This window comes from Schistocerca cancellata, chromosome 1 (assembly GCF_023864275.1).
Source record: "Schistocerca cancellata isolate TAMUIC-IGC-003103 chromosome 1, iqSchCanc2.1, whole genome shotgun sequence".
Taxonomy (NCBI): Eukaryota; Metazoa; Arthropoda; class Insecta; order Orthoptera; family Acrididae; genus Schistocerca; species Schistocerca cancellata.
The window spans coordinates 467062814-467075459 of NC_064626.1; positions in this window are offsets into that span (position 1 = coordinate 467062814).

A 12646-nucleotide genomic window follows, 5' to 3' on the forward strand; every position below is an offset into this window, starting at 1 on the left:
TGGATGGAAAGGGATTGACGTAAAAAATAATCGGAAAGAACGAACATCGGTGTGGAATCCATATTTAACCCCACAAGTTTATTTATAAACTGTAGAGTGAGTTAATTCTTTTTTCTATGTAAGCGCGGGGTGAACACGTACCCGGGCAACGTCATCTAATCATTAAGTACAGCGCATGTTAATGTTTGCAGTGAAACTTTTTCCTTTCGAAATATGAGGGATACGATTATAGAGATACAGCAGATTTGCTTCAGTTGCTATGAAATCGTTACATGACAACGGTCGTGACTGTCGCCTTGGCCGCCACGTTAGAAATTTAACACTGAGTTTTACGACAAAATATAACAAACTTGATCTCTGTGTTGTATTAATTTCAAGAGCTTTCGATTGTCGTTAAAAAGTAGACTTTTCATTTAAAAATGTAGCTTCAGTATCTCGGGAAATGAAGTTAATAATATTAAATGCACAGACGAATGCTTATCAGAAATCTTATCCGGACAATTACGTGAAAGACCCGATTTGCTATTATTCATATCATGCGTCAGTGATATTGATGACACTTCTATAAAAACGGTATTCTTGCGTGTTGGCAGTGAGCAGAGCAAAATGTAAAAGTAGGAATGCTTCCTAATTTCTAACTAAAGAATATATCGTATGTGTTGCCTAGGCATTATGGCAACAAACTGAATAAAAACCAAACGATACCGTAACGCAATAGCTCTTCCATTATTGAATAGATCACAAATCCCTATTGGTTAAAAAAACATTGCCGGCCGGAGTGGCGCTACAGTCTGGAGCCGAGCGACCGATACGGTCGCAGGTTCGAATCCTGCCTCGGGCATGGATGTGTGTGATGTCCTTAGGTTAGTTAGGTTTAATTAGTTCTAAGTTCTAGGCGACTGATGACCTCAGAAGTTAAGTCGCATAGTGCTCAGAGCCATTTTTAAAAAAGCATTGCGTATTTATGCTGTTAAAAAGAGGTTTCCAGTCGCCATTGATACTGGGCATGCAGAAATATTGCTGACACTTTTTTTTCAGATAATGTTGACCCTTGTGCGTTAAAAAAAACTGACATTAACATTTCCTATAAAGTGTTGATACCTGAACTTCCTTTTAGCTGGAGACCCGGATTGTTCCTATTCCATGCTCCGAAGTTTATCTGCGGTTTTAGTGATCAACTCATGTTCCATCTCTAGTGAGTATTCTTTTCAAAAAGATTTCTCCTTTATTAACATGACGGTTCAGTAGCTGCTGACAGATTCTTACAAGATTTCGCTTGTGTTCTTCATTGAGTTGTTTTGGGTCCCACGTTGCACACAACATCCGAAAATTAAGCTGGTCCCCGTCGTAACAAAACCTGAGACTCAGAAAGTAGTAGGCTGATGTTTCAGCAACGCTGCCTAATGGGCAAAATAAGAGCGTGTGACTGGATTGAAGAGTTCTAAGGAAGCAGAACACAGCATGTCATCCTCAACAGAGAGAAATCTTCAGACGTAAAAGTACACTACTGGCCATTAAAATTGCTAGACCACGAAGATGACGTGCTACAGACGCGAAATTTAACCGACAGGAGGAAGATGCTGTGATATGCGAATGATTAGCTTTTCAGACCATTCACGCAAGGTTGGCGCAGGTGACGAGACCTACTACGCACTGACATGAGGGAAGTTTCCTCCCGATACACGAACAGCAGTTGACCGGCGTTGCCTGGTGAAACGTTGTTGCGATGCCTCGTGTAAGGAGGAGAAATGCGTACCATCACGTATCCGACTTTGATAATGGTCGGATTGTAGCCTATCGCGATTGCGGTTTATCGTATTGCGACATTGCTGCTCGCGTTGGTCGACATCCAATGACTGTTAGCAGCATATGGAAGCGGTGGGTTCAGGAGGGTAATATGGAACGCCGTGCTGGATCCCAACGGCCTCGTATCACTAGCAGTCGAGATGACAGGCATCTTATCTGCATGGCTGTAGCGAATCGTGCAGCCAAGTCTCGATACCTGAGTCAACAGATGAGGACGTTTGCAAGACGACAACCATATGCACGAACAGTTCGACGACGTGTGCAGCAGCATGGACTATCAGCTCGGAGACCATGCGGTAACCCTTGACGCTGTATCACAGACAGGAGCGCCTGTGATGGTGTACTCAACGACGAACCTGGGTGCACAAATGTCAATACGTCATTTTTTCGGATGAATCCAGGTTCTGTTTACAGCATCGTGATGGTCGTATCCGTGTTTGGCGACATCGCGGTGAACGCACATTGAAAGCGTGTATTCGTCACCGCCATATTGGCGTATCACCCGGCGTGATGGTATGGGGTGCCATTGGTTACGCGTCTCGGTCACCTCTTGTTCGCATTGACGGCACTTTGAACAGTGGACGTTACATTTCGGATGTGTTACGGCCCGCGGCTCTCCTCTTCATTCGATCCCTGCGAAAGCCTACATTTCAGCAGGATAATGCACGACCGCATTTTGCAGGTGCTGTATGGCCTTTCTGGATACAGAAAATATTCGACTGCTGCCCTAGCCAGCAAATTCTCCAGATTTCTCACCAACTGAAAACGTCTGGTCAATGGTGGGCGAGCATCTGGCTCGTCACAATACGCCAGTCACTACTGTTGATGAACTATGGTATCGTGTTGAAGCTGCATGGGCAGCTGTACCTGTAGACGCCATCCAAGCTCTGTTTGACTCAATGCCCAGGCGTATCAAGGCAGTTATTACGGCGAGAGGTTGTTTTTCTAGTTACTGATTTCTCAGGATCTATGCACCCAAATTGCATGAAAATGTAATCACATGTCAGATCTAGTATAATATATTTGACCAATGAATACCAGTTTATCATCTGCATTTCTTCTTAGTGTAGCAATTTTAATGGCCAGTAGTGTAATTTCGAGCCTACCTCAGGTGAATGTTATAGGACCTTTCCTTTTCACATTAGGTATAGTTGACGTCATGGGTAACGTCGGAAGTTCCATGAGGCTTGTTGTGGATGTTGCTGTTGTATACAGAGAAGTCGCATCGCTAAGAAAATCGTAGTGAAATGCAGGAAGACCTGCGGGGGATCAGTGGTTGGTCCAGGGATTGGCAGTTGACCTTCAGCATAAACAGATGTAACATATTGCGCTTAAAGTGGCAGACAGACCTTTTTTTGTATTCGCTGAACAATCACTGGAAGTAGCGTCATGCATTGAATATCTAGCGGTATGCGTATGGGTCGATTAAACCAGAACGTCCACATAAAAGTAATAGTAGTAAAGCAGATTACAGACTAGGATTCATTGGAGAAATCATCCGGAAGTGTGGTCAGCTCTCGAAGGAGGTGTCTAGAAATAAACCCTCGTTTGACCAATACTTTAATCTTGTACTTGAGTCTGGAATCAGTACCAGATAATTTTATTGGAGGGAGGACTGACAGATGGAATGGAGCAGATGCAAAGAGGAGCAGCGTGTTTCATTATTGGTTCATTTAGTATCCGCGAAAGCGTGAAGGTGATGCTTAGTCAGCTTCAGTCTCATAACGATAGAGAAAGGCATTCTGCTTCACGGTGTGGCTTACTGTTAGAATTCCGCAGAATTTACGTTTCTAGAAGAGTCAAGCAATATATTGCTTTGTCCTGAAAGTATCTCACGAAAAGAACGTAAAGTAAAATTAGGGAGATTCGGTCTCTCTTTCCAGCAATCGTTTTTCTCGCAGACCATTCGCGACTGGAATCTGAAAGAGGCGGAGTGACTGAGATACAAAAAGTTGCGGAGTATAGATGCACATGTAGATATGCGAAACCATGAAGAATATCCATTTGGTTTCCCATTTCATCAAGAGTTAGTCGACCGTTTGAAAGATCAGGTCTCGGACTTGGTCAACGTTGGCATTAGTGATGAATACGACGGGACGTCCTGTCGTTTCCTCGCCCTCTACGCTTGTTCGGTCGCTTTTTAATGGTTCATTCCGCTGGTAAACACTTTACAATGGTAAAATAGTGCCCCTGTATTGTGCTGAACGTCTTCGAGGAATTTCAGTTCCTGCAACACAATCAGACCACAAAAGAAAGAAAAGAAAGAAAGGAAGGATTATGAAGCGCTGTTGCCATTGATGCAAGCAGAGCGTGGCTCAGCCGTGTTTACTACGCGAATGCGTAAACCAAACTGATGCTTAAACGCTGGAACCTGCCACAAGCTAGGAGAACGGGGCCTTCTAGCGGCAGGCTGGCACACTAAACCTTACTGCTAACCGAAATACAATTACAACGAAAGTGGGGAGAACTTCTTGACTTTCCGTTGTACTATAGTAAACTAGGGTTTAATGTAGTTTCAGGCTCCTGGAGTACTTTCGTTACCTCATTACAAGTACAAGAAATAGAGCGTTTTTTTTTCACCAGACGTGTTTCGCCTTATTAAGGTAAAGCATCATGAGTTATCACAAAGCAAAATACTATTTCTTTTAGTTATAATGACGGAACGAAAATACACCAGGAATTGTGAACAACTACGGACAATATGGTCACACAATGTAGAATTTAGTTCCACACTGTTTATAGCAGTTTATTGCTTTCGGAAGGGTGTTAAAATGAATTTCTCTTTCCTCTATATAATACTGCTGGTGATGAGCATAAGTTGTTCGAAACGCATTGCGTTTGTATGTTACCAAAACATAACATTATTTTAGCCATTAGTGACAGCTGGGGCTATTAATAACTAAGGTTAGGTTAGTCACTTTTCACTTCGTCTGTCTGCATCTGCCAGCCGAGTATTGGAGTCTGTACACACTGAAAGTGGTTCGGTCATGAGCTGCAGTGGGTAGTTTTTATACTCGTGGATTAACTTGAATTTAAGTACATTCAGATTTACAGAGCGAAACCAACGATACCTTCATTCATTAATTCTGTCCCAATTAAAAGGGCAATTCATATTGGTTGTATGCGTACCCGTCCAGAAAGGCCGATCAATGTCGACTGCTGTGACAGATGTCCATCTACGTGTGGTTCATATCCAATTTAGACTAATGCAAGGCGTGTTTTCAACAGGCGGTCCGCAAGGGGTGGGCTGCTGTAGCTGAATTGATATTGACGTCTCTGCTGTCGTTTTGCAGAAGTCTGCAGTTATTTAATCATTTCTGTGGGTTATGGTGCTGGAGCAGCTTATCGAGGAGCGTAAACGTTTTATGGTACATTCAGAGCATTTTATCGAAAGGCTTCGCTTCGAGTTACCACATTTTGTCGAAGATAATATGCTGCCGTATTTCGGAGCAGTAGTCACGTCGATTAAATATCTAGGTGTGACGTTTCAAAGAGACGTCAGATGGAACGAGCGCGTAATGTCGATGTAGTGAAAGCATATTGTCAATTTAGATTTACTGGGTAAGTTGCAAGAAAGTGTTTCTCATTCCTGAAGGTGACAGCGTACAGTATACGTCTGCGACCCATTCTTCAGTACTGTTACTCAACAGTTTATGTTCTTGTGGGCCTGCTATGTAGTCCATTTCTCTTGAGGACACTGTACAGTCGTAATCTATAATTGTAGTACGCTGCTAAGTTTGATTGCTTTTATTTTACGATAGGCATATTACGCCTGAATTGCCATCATAAGGTTATCTGTAAGTAAATGGTACATAATTTTGGTACATTATTTCTGATTTTATTGGTAATTATTTAATGGATTCCATTATTATGTATTTTTTACAACGTCTGATGGCACCGAGCAAGGTGGCGCAATGGTTAGCACACTGGACTCGCATTCGGGAGGACGACGGTTCAAACCCGTGTTCGGCCATCCTGATTTAGGTTTCCCTTGATTTCCCTGAATCGCTTCAGGCAAATGCTGGGATGGTTCCTTTGAAAGGGCGCGGCCGTCTTCCCTCCTCATCCTTCCCTAGTCCGGTGGGACCGATGACTTAGCTGTTTTTTCCCTTCCCCCCCAAATCAACCGACCATTTCCTCACAATTAAACCTAAATGTGTGATGGATTTGAAATCCACGCAGAAACCAGTGTTTACGATAAACGATACTGTAACGGTGCAATATCGCTGGTACATTTCTCTAACAAGCTGTCACGTAAATACTTACGTATAGAACACATGCTGAGGAAGTCATCGACTTAACTCTGTTACACCTACTTCCAGATACACATTACCCACACTAGGTCCTCAAATTTTTATGATATTACAGCGCCTGTGTTGTTAAGGAATACGATGCAGTGTTTCTACGGATATGCATGCATATCCGAAGGAACACTGTATCGTTTTTCTTAACAACACATGCACTGCAATATGGTATTTATCTGCCGGTACCAAGCAGTGACTCCCAATTAAAATGCTGCCCCCTGCCCTCCCCCCCCTCCCCCGGGCCGGAAATTACAGCAAGCGCAGGTTGTGACGCATGAACGACGATAAGTGGGTGTTTGGGTCTGGCCGTGAATCTTGCACTAATAGCCAAACGGTTAAGGCGACCGCTCGCGTAGCCGGGAAATCCAAGTTCGAGCCCCTTTTTCGGTAAAAATGTTCATTGTCGTCGTTCCATTACACAGCTCATGGTTGTCCGTAATCGCAACATCGAATACATCTTACGTGTCTCATATCTTTGCCTGTGACCTATCGCCCACAAAGTAAAATAAAAGTATGTTCAACTCCCGATTCCAACCGAAGTTCTCGAGAAGTTTCTTTTGAACTGTAAATCCCCACCCAAATATTGTCGGTTGCGCCCCTCTCCCCTCCCCCTCCCCTCTCCACTCCTCTCTCTATCTCTGCCGTATTATAGGAGCTCAGCTGACATTTGGCTGAAAAGAACCGACGTTTACAATCCTGCTTTGACCAAATGGTCGGGATTATTAAATAAAAAAATCCAGGCATATTAATTTCTATAATCTGAAGTACATGAAGTTTTCTCAATCCTTCGTCGATAAAGCTAATGCTGTTTGTATTACCTAGATTGTTTTTTTCCTATTGACAAAGTTTTTTTTCTTACAGCTTCACTGAACATTGAGTTATTATATTCCAATCAAGTGCCACAAACGCTCCAGTTTTCATCATGGCCTTGACTTACACAATCACCATTCTATTTATCTAACGAAAAAACCGGGGTAAACATTCTGATTGGCACGCAAATAACAGCTGTGCTGCTCATTGACGGACATGCATTCCACTCGCGAGGGATCTCTTGATTAACCCACTCTCCGGCATTTCGCAGCTAGAGGAATTCACTCCGGTCATTGTTACCCGCAAACATTATTCACACGGGCAATACGATACTTAGTACGGAGGTAAATATAAAAGGAAAATTGGCCGAAAGTACGCATCTATTCTGCTGTGTGTGCGCGTTTTTATGATACAGTTTTTGAATCTATGGCAGGCTGCTATATTCACAACCATACTTCTTGTTAGTAAGCAGGAGTTTTGGATGTGTGTTTAGTTACGCAAGCCGACGACGGAAAGCTGTGTCAACGTAAGTTACTATTTAGTGTGCGCAATCAAAACACAATAACAAAAAAGCTACACCGCGGACTATATTTTTTTAAATTAACTATCGATATGTTTAAAAAAATACATTTTTTGCTATGTTAATGTTTAGTATTTCATATAATGTTCCAATTACTAATAATATGAAATTGAAATTTCGGTGGCAGTGGTTGCACTAGTTAGTATATATAGTAATTACTATGACAAGGTCTTTGTCTCAATTTCTTGTTGTGCAAGTACGTCACGGATCCGAAAAAAAATCTTGTATCACCTCTACAAAATAAGTTGGATGTAATGAAACAATTTGTGAAAGCTTTTCCCAAAGATGACGAATGTTTCAAGTACCGCCAACTCTTGACTCAAACTATGATAATGAATGAGCGACATGCAATAATGTCACTCAAGGAAACTGCTACCAAGTTACTAGACTGAAAAAAATTACAGTTCTGTTGTAGTAAGCGTGCAAGAAATATTTAAGAATTTAGGCTGTTTCATGAGCTTCAACATTCAGGATTGGAACAGTCAAATTCACTGAAAAATTGGGTGTTGTCAGTGAAAATGGAGGTTAGCGCTTGATCAAGACATCAAAATGCTGGGAAGAGAGTATGAGGGCCGCTGAAATACAAACACGGTGACAGTCCAACGTCGGTCACTTCATTGAGACGTACAACAGGTAGTTCTTCGGAGAAAAAAACTGCATTAGATGCTGTAAGGGAAAGAGAGAAACGAAATATGAGGCAACGTAATAAAATTGAGTTTCCTTATTTATACTTCAAAAAAAATCTTCATTCATATTGAAAAATGAAATTGGTTTCAATTCCATTTACATGTGTTTTGCTAACTGTCTAGTTTGTGACGAAGTCATACATGACAAGACTACGGAATAGAAGAATAAACTGTGACCCCATACGGATATAGTGCCGTCACCCCTCCTCCCTATCCAAGAAAATAGATGTGATTAAACTATTACCTAACAAGGAATATTCAAAAATTGTAAACTTCTCGTAATTGCTGGGCTGCGGGTAATGGAATCATATGATGAATTAGGCAAAATAAGAAATTACCTCAGACTCTTCATTTGATTATGCCATGCCTCTGGAGGTGTTTCGTAAGTTAAGCACTGCGTCCCTGGTTTGGCAGTGCAATTAATGAAGGACAATCGATGCCAGTAAGACACGGTCCAGAACATACCACACATCGATTTGATGTATCAGGTACATCAGATGATAAGGGCTAGAAGCCTCAAAAGCGATCATGGTGTAGTAACTTCAAGAGAATTTAACTACAGTCTGAGTTTATCTCCGTTATTCCCCTAACTAATCGAAAAGCTTTTTTTTTCGATGGCGCTTGTTGTAAAAAGGCGGCTTCCTGTCACCAACTAAAACAGTGACGTGTTTAAAAAAATATAAAGCAGAATAGCTGTCAGTAGGTGCGCCCGTCAAAACACGGCCACCTGATACAGGCAGAAATGAAAAAGAAGCTGATAAAATTTCTGCAAGCTGTGAAAAGTGGCAACTGACCCTAAACAATAAAAAGTATAAAGTCCTCTACATGAGTACTACAAAGCATCCCATTACATTTCGTTTACAGGATGAATCATACAAATTTAAAGGTTGTCAATTCAAATAAATGGATTAGAACTACGATAACTTAAATTGGAACGATCACATAGAAGAAGTTGACGGCAAAGCAAAGCAGAAATTGCGTTTTATTGGCACAGCGCGTAGAAGATGCATCAAGAGATTGCGTAAATTACGATTGTCCTTCCTCTTCCGGAACACTGCTGCGCGGTATGGGATCCTTACCAGACAAGATTGACGAACATCGAAAAAGTTCAAAAAGGGGGAGCTCATTTTGTATTGTCGCGAAATAGGTGAGAGAGCGTCATATACATGTAAACCGCGTTGGGGTATCAGTCGTTAAAACAAGGTTATTTTCCACACAAAATTATTGAAAAACAGTCAAGATCGCAATGGTTGTTTTATTTCAAATGACCGGTTTCGGCATAGCGTTAGGCCATCTTCAGAACAGCGCCATCAGCTGAAGTTGATAATGTCCAAAACAGTCAATAGACCTCAGGCGCTGAAACTGCTCAGACTCAGCGACTGAGATGTACTAACTGTTCTGGACATTATCAACTTCAGCTGATGTCGCTATTCTGAAGATGGCCTAACGCTATGCCGAAACCGGTCATTTTAAGTAAAATAACCATTGTGATCTAGAATTTTTCACTAATTTTATGTAGCTTACAAGATCGATGTTCTCCGAAAATGTTACCAAAAATTTTGAAGGTCATTTTCTGTGGCGGCGAGGTCTTTTCATGAAAATTGCCACCGGCGTTTTGCTCCGAATGTCAAAATATTTGACTCCCACCTGTTGTTGTTGTGGTCTTCATTGCGAAGACTGATTTGATGCAGCTCTCCGTACTACTCTACCCTGTGCGAGCCTCTTCATCTCCGATTGACTACTGAAACATACACCCTTCAGAATCTACGTAATGTATTCATCTCTTAGTGTCCCGCCAGCCGTGGTGACCGAGCGGTTGTAGGCGCTACAGCCTGGAACCGCGCGACCGCTACGGTCGCAGTTTCGAATCCTGCCTCGGGCATGGATGTGTGTGATGTCCTCAGGTTAGTTATATTTCAGTAGTTCTAAGTTCTAGGGGACTGATGACCTCAGAAGTTAAGTCCCATAGTGCTCAGAGCCATTTTTTTCTTAGTGTCCCTCTACGATTTTTTCCTCCGCACACTTCCCTCCAATACTAAATTGGTGATCCATTGTCATGTCAGAATATGTCCTATCAAAATGTCCCTTCTTTTGGTCAGGTTTCGCCACAGATTTCTTTCACAGGCCTCTTTAATTTTCCTGTAGGTAGTATATATCTTTTCGCTAGTGCAATATGCTTTTTAATCCTTTCATTTCACCTAGATAGAGAAAATGACCTTTGTCATAAGAGAAATCAGAAGTCGCGCGAAAAGATACAAGTGTTCATTTTTTCCTCATGGTATTCGAGAGTGGAACGGCAAAGAAAGAGTCATAAATCTGTCACATAAGTTTTCTAGGAAATACGTAAGTATGAATTGCAGAGTAATCATGTGGAAGTGGACCTGCATAGTTATTCTACACTGCATATTTTAAATCTTAAACTTTCGTTATCGGTAAATTACGTGATCCATCTCTTAGACTGTGCCTTGTTTGGAGGGTGTTTAACCGATAGAGACGTCGTAATACGCAGCCGATTTTTGACCTCCGAGCACACGCTGCGCGTTCACCGTGCGTGGGCGTAGGGCCGTTGCCACCTGCGTGTCGCCTTCGTCGTCACCTCCGTCCCCCCGTGCGTGCGCTAGCGTCGTAGCTTAGAGCAGGCGGCAGGAATCCCGTGTCGAGTTAACAGCGCCGCCGGCTGGAATTACATCGGGAGACGCCTCCCGGCAGATAAAGCTGGCCAGCGCCGCACGCATACCGCGTGTTAAGCCTCACAAACGACCTGCTAATGTCCCCTCCCAGGCCTGGGCGACAGCTGCACGCCCTGTCCCTCCTCCTCCTCCTCCTCGCCCCCAAACTGCTTCTCCCCCAGAAAGGCGGCTACTCTTGTAAGGGGCGTCTCTACCTGTCATCCCTTTACTCTACAACAAACAGGATTTTTCTTATTGGTTTTCCCGTATTAAACTCACTGCAGTTAAAGAGTGTTTTTCACTAGACGCGGTTCGTGTTATATATAAAAGCATCTTCTGTGATCATAAGGATTTATGAACACACAATTAGGGCCTACATTTTTCTGTTTACAGATTAAAAACAGCATTTCTGTAGCGTACAGTTCATTTGCATTCTTTATGCCTGTTCTTCACCAACAAGATACAGACGTGGAAATCACTGGGATAAACAACAACAAAAAAAAAAAACAATTTTTCACGCAACAAGAAAATACGACATTGGTAAAACCAAAACAGAAAGAAAACTCATAAATTATCAGACCAGGCTGACACACTACACACTTTTTTAAATTAATAGAGCACTTAGTAAAAGGTTAAATACAGACGTACAACAAATCGCTACCACCACCCACTCATCTCACTGATTTCCCGTTCACTACTAACATCCCCTCCAAGCCGCTTGCGCCATAATCACTATCCACCCCCACCCCTCCCGGCCACATATCATTCACATCTCTGATGAACATCTAATAAATCTTCATTAATTTACATTCACACCCATCTACCTACCTACAACACACGCGCACACACACACACACACACACACACACACACACACACACACACACGACTACGAAAAAAGGTGGATTCACAGATTGTCAACGCTGACAACCTACACAGAAAACAAAGGATACACATAAACACCGCGCTGCATGTGCCACACGTTAAACTGTAGTAGTGTTTCTCTTTTGAAGTTTTTAAAAGTGAGGTTAAGCGGGGGGAAAAAAGCAATAGACTGGCAGAAGAGACGGGTTCGAAAGAGGTGAAAAATTGCTAAAAGTGATGGTGAAACAATCGATCTTAGCCTCCGCTAACAAGAAGGAAGACACAGCAGTTATAAGAATTATAAAGAGGAGGCAAAAACACTGTGATTTTTACGCCATTTTGTAAGGAAATACTGTTTTTAATCTATAGGTACCAAAATATACAGACATATCATCTACCGAAATTTCCAGAATGACCACACAAGATTCTTTATAAATAACAGGGAAATGCGTCTGGAGAAAAATATTCTTAACTTCAGTAAGCTTAAGACGGAAAAAGTCAATAATAAATGACTGTAACAGCTACTGCGTAAGGTGGCCATACAAACGAAGAAAAAAATTATTTATTTGTCCTCATATGTGATGTTTACAGCTTCGTAGCTACCGCAAACAGAACAAACTCGAACAGAAAGTTAAAAGTATACCATAATTCCACAGTAGAGTTTCTGTTGTTACTTCTAGCTTGGGGTGTACAAATAAGGTTTAAAATGTGTACTGTATGTATACGACACCGTCGAGACAGGTACTCGTTGCCTCACTATTCGTTACTCGTTACTTTTGTTATTGAACATCAACACTGATGTACCAGTTATACATAAATACTGTTTTGCTACCATGTCAGTTTGTGAGTATGTGCGACATTTGAGCAGGATCTCTTTCCTGAACATGTGTGTCTGCATTGTCGGGCTTTTCCCTACGACTTACACTA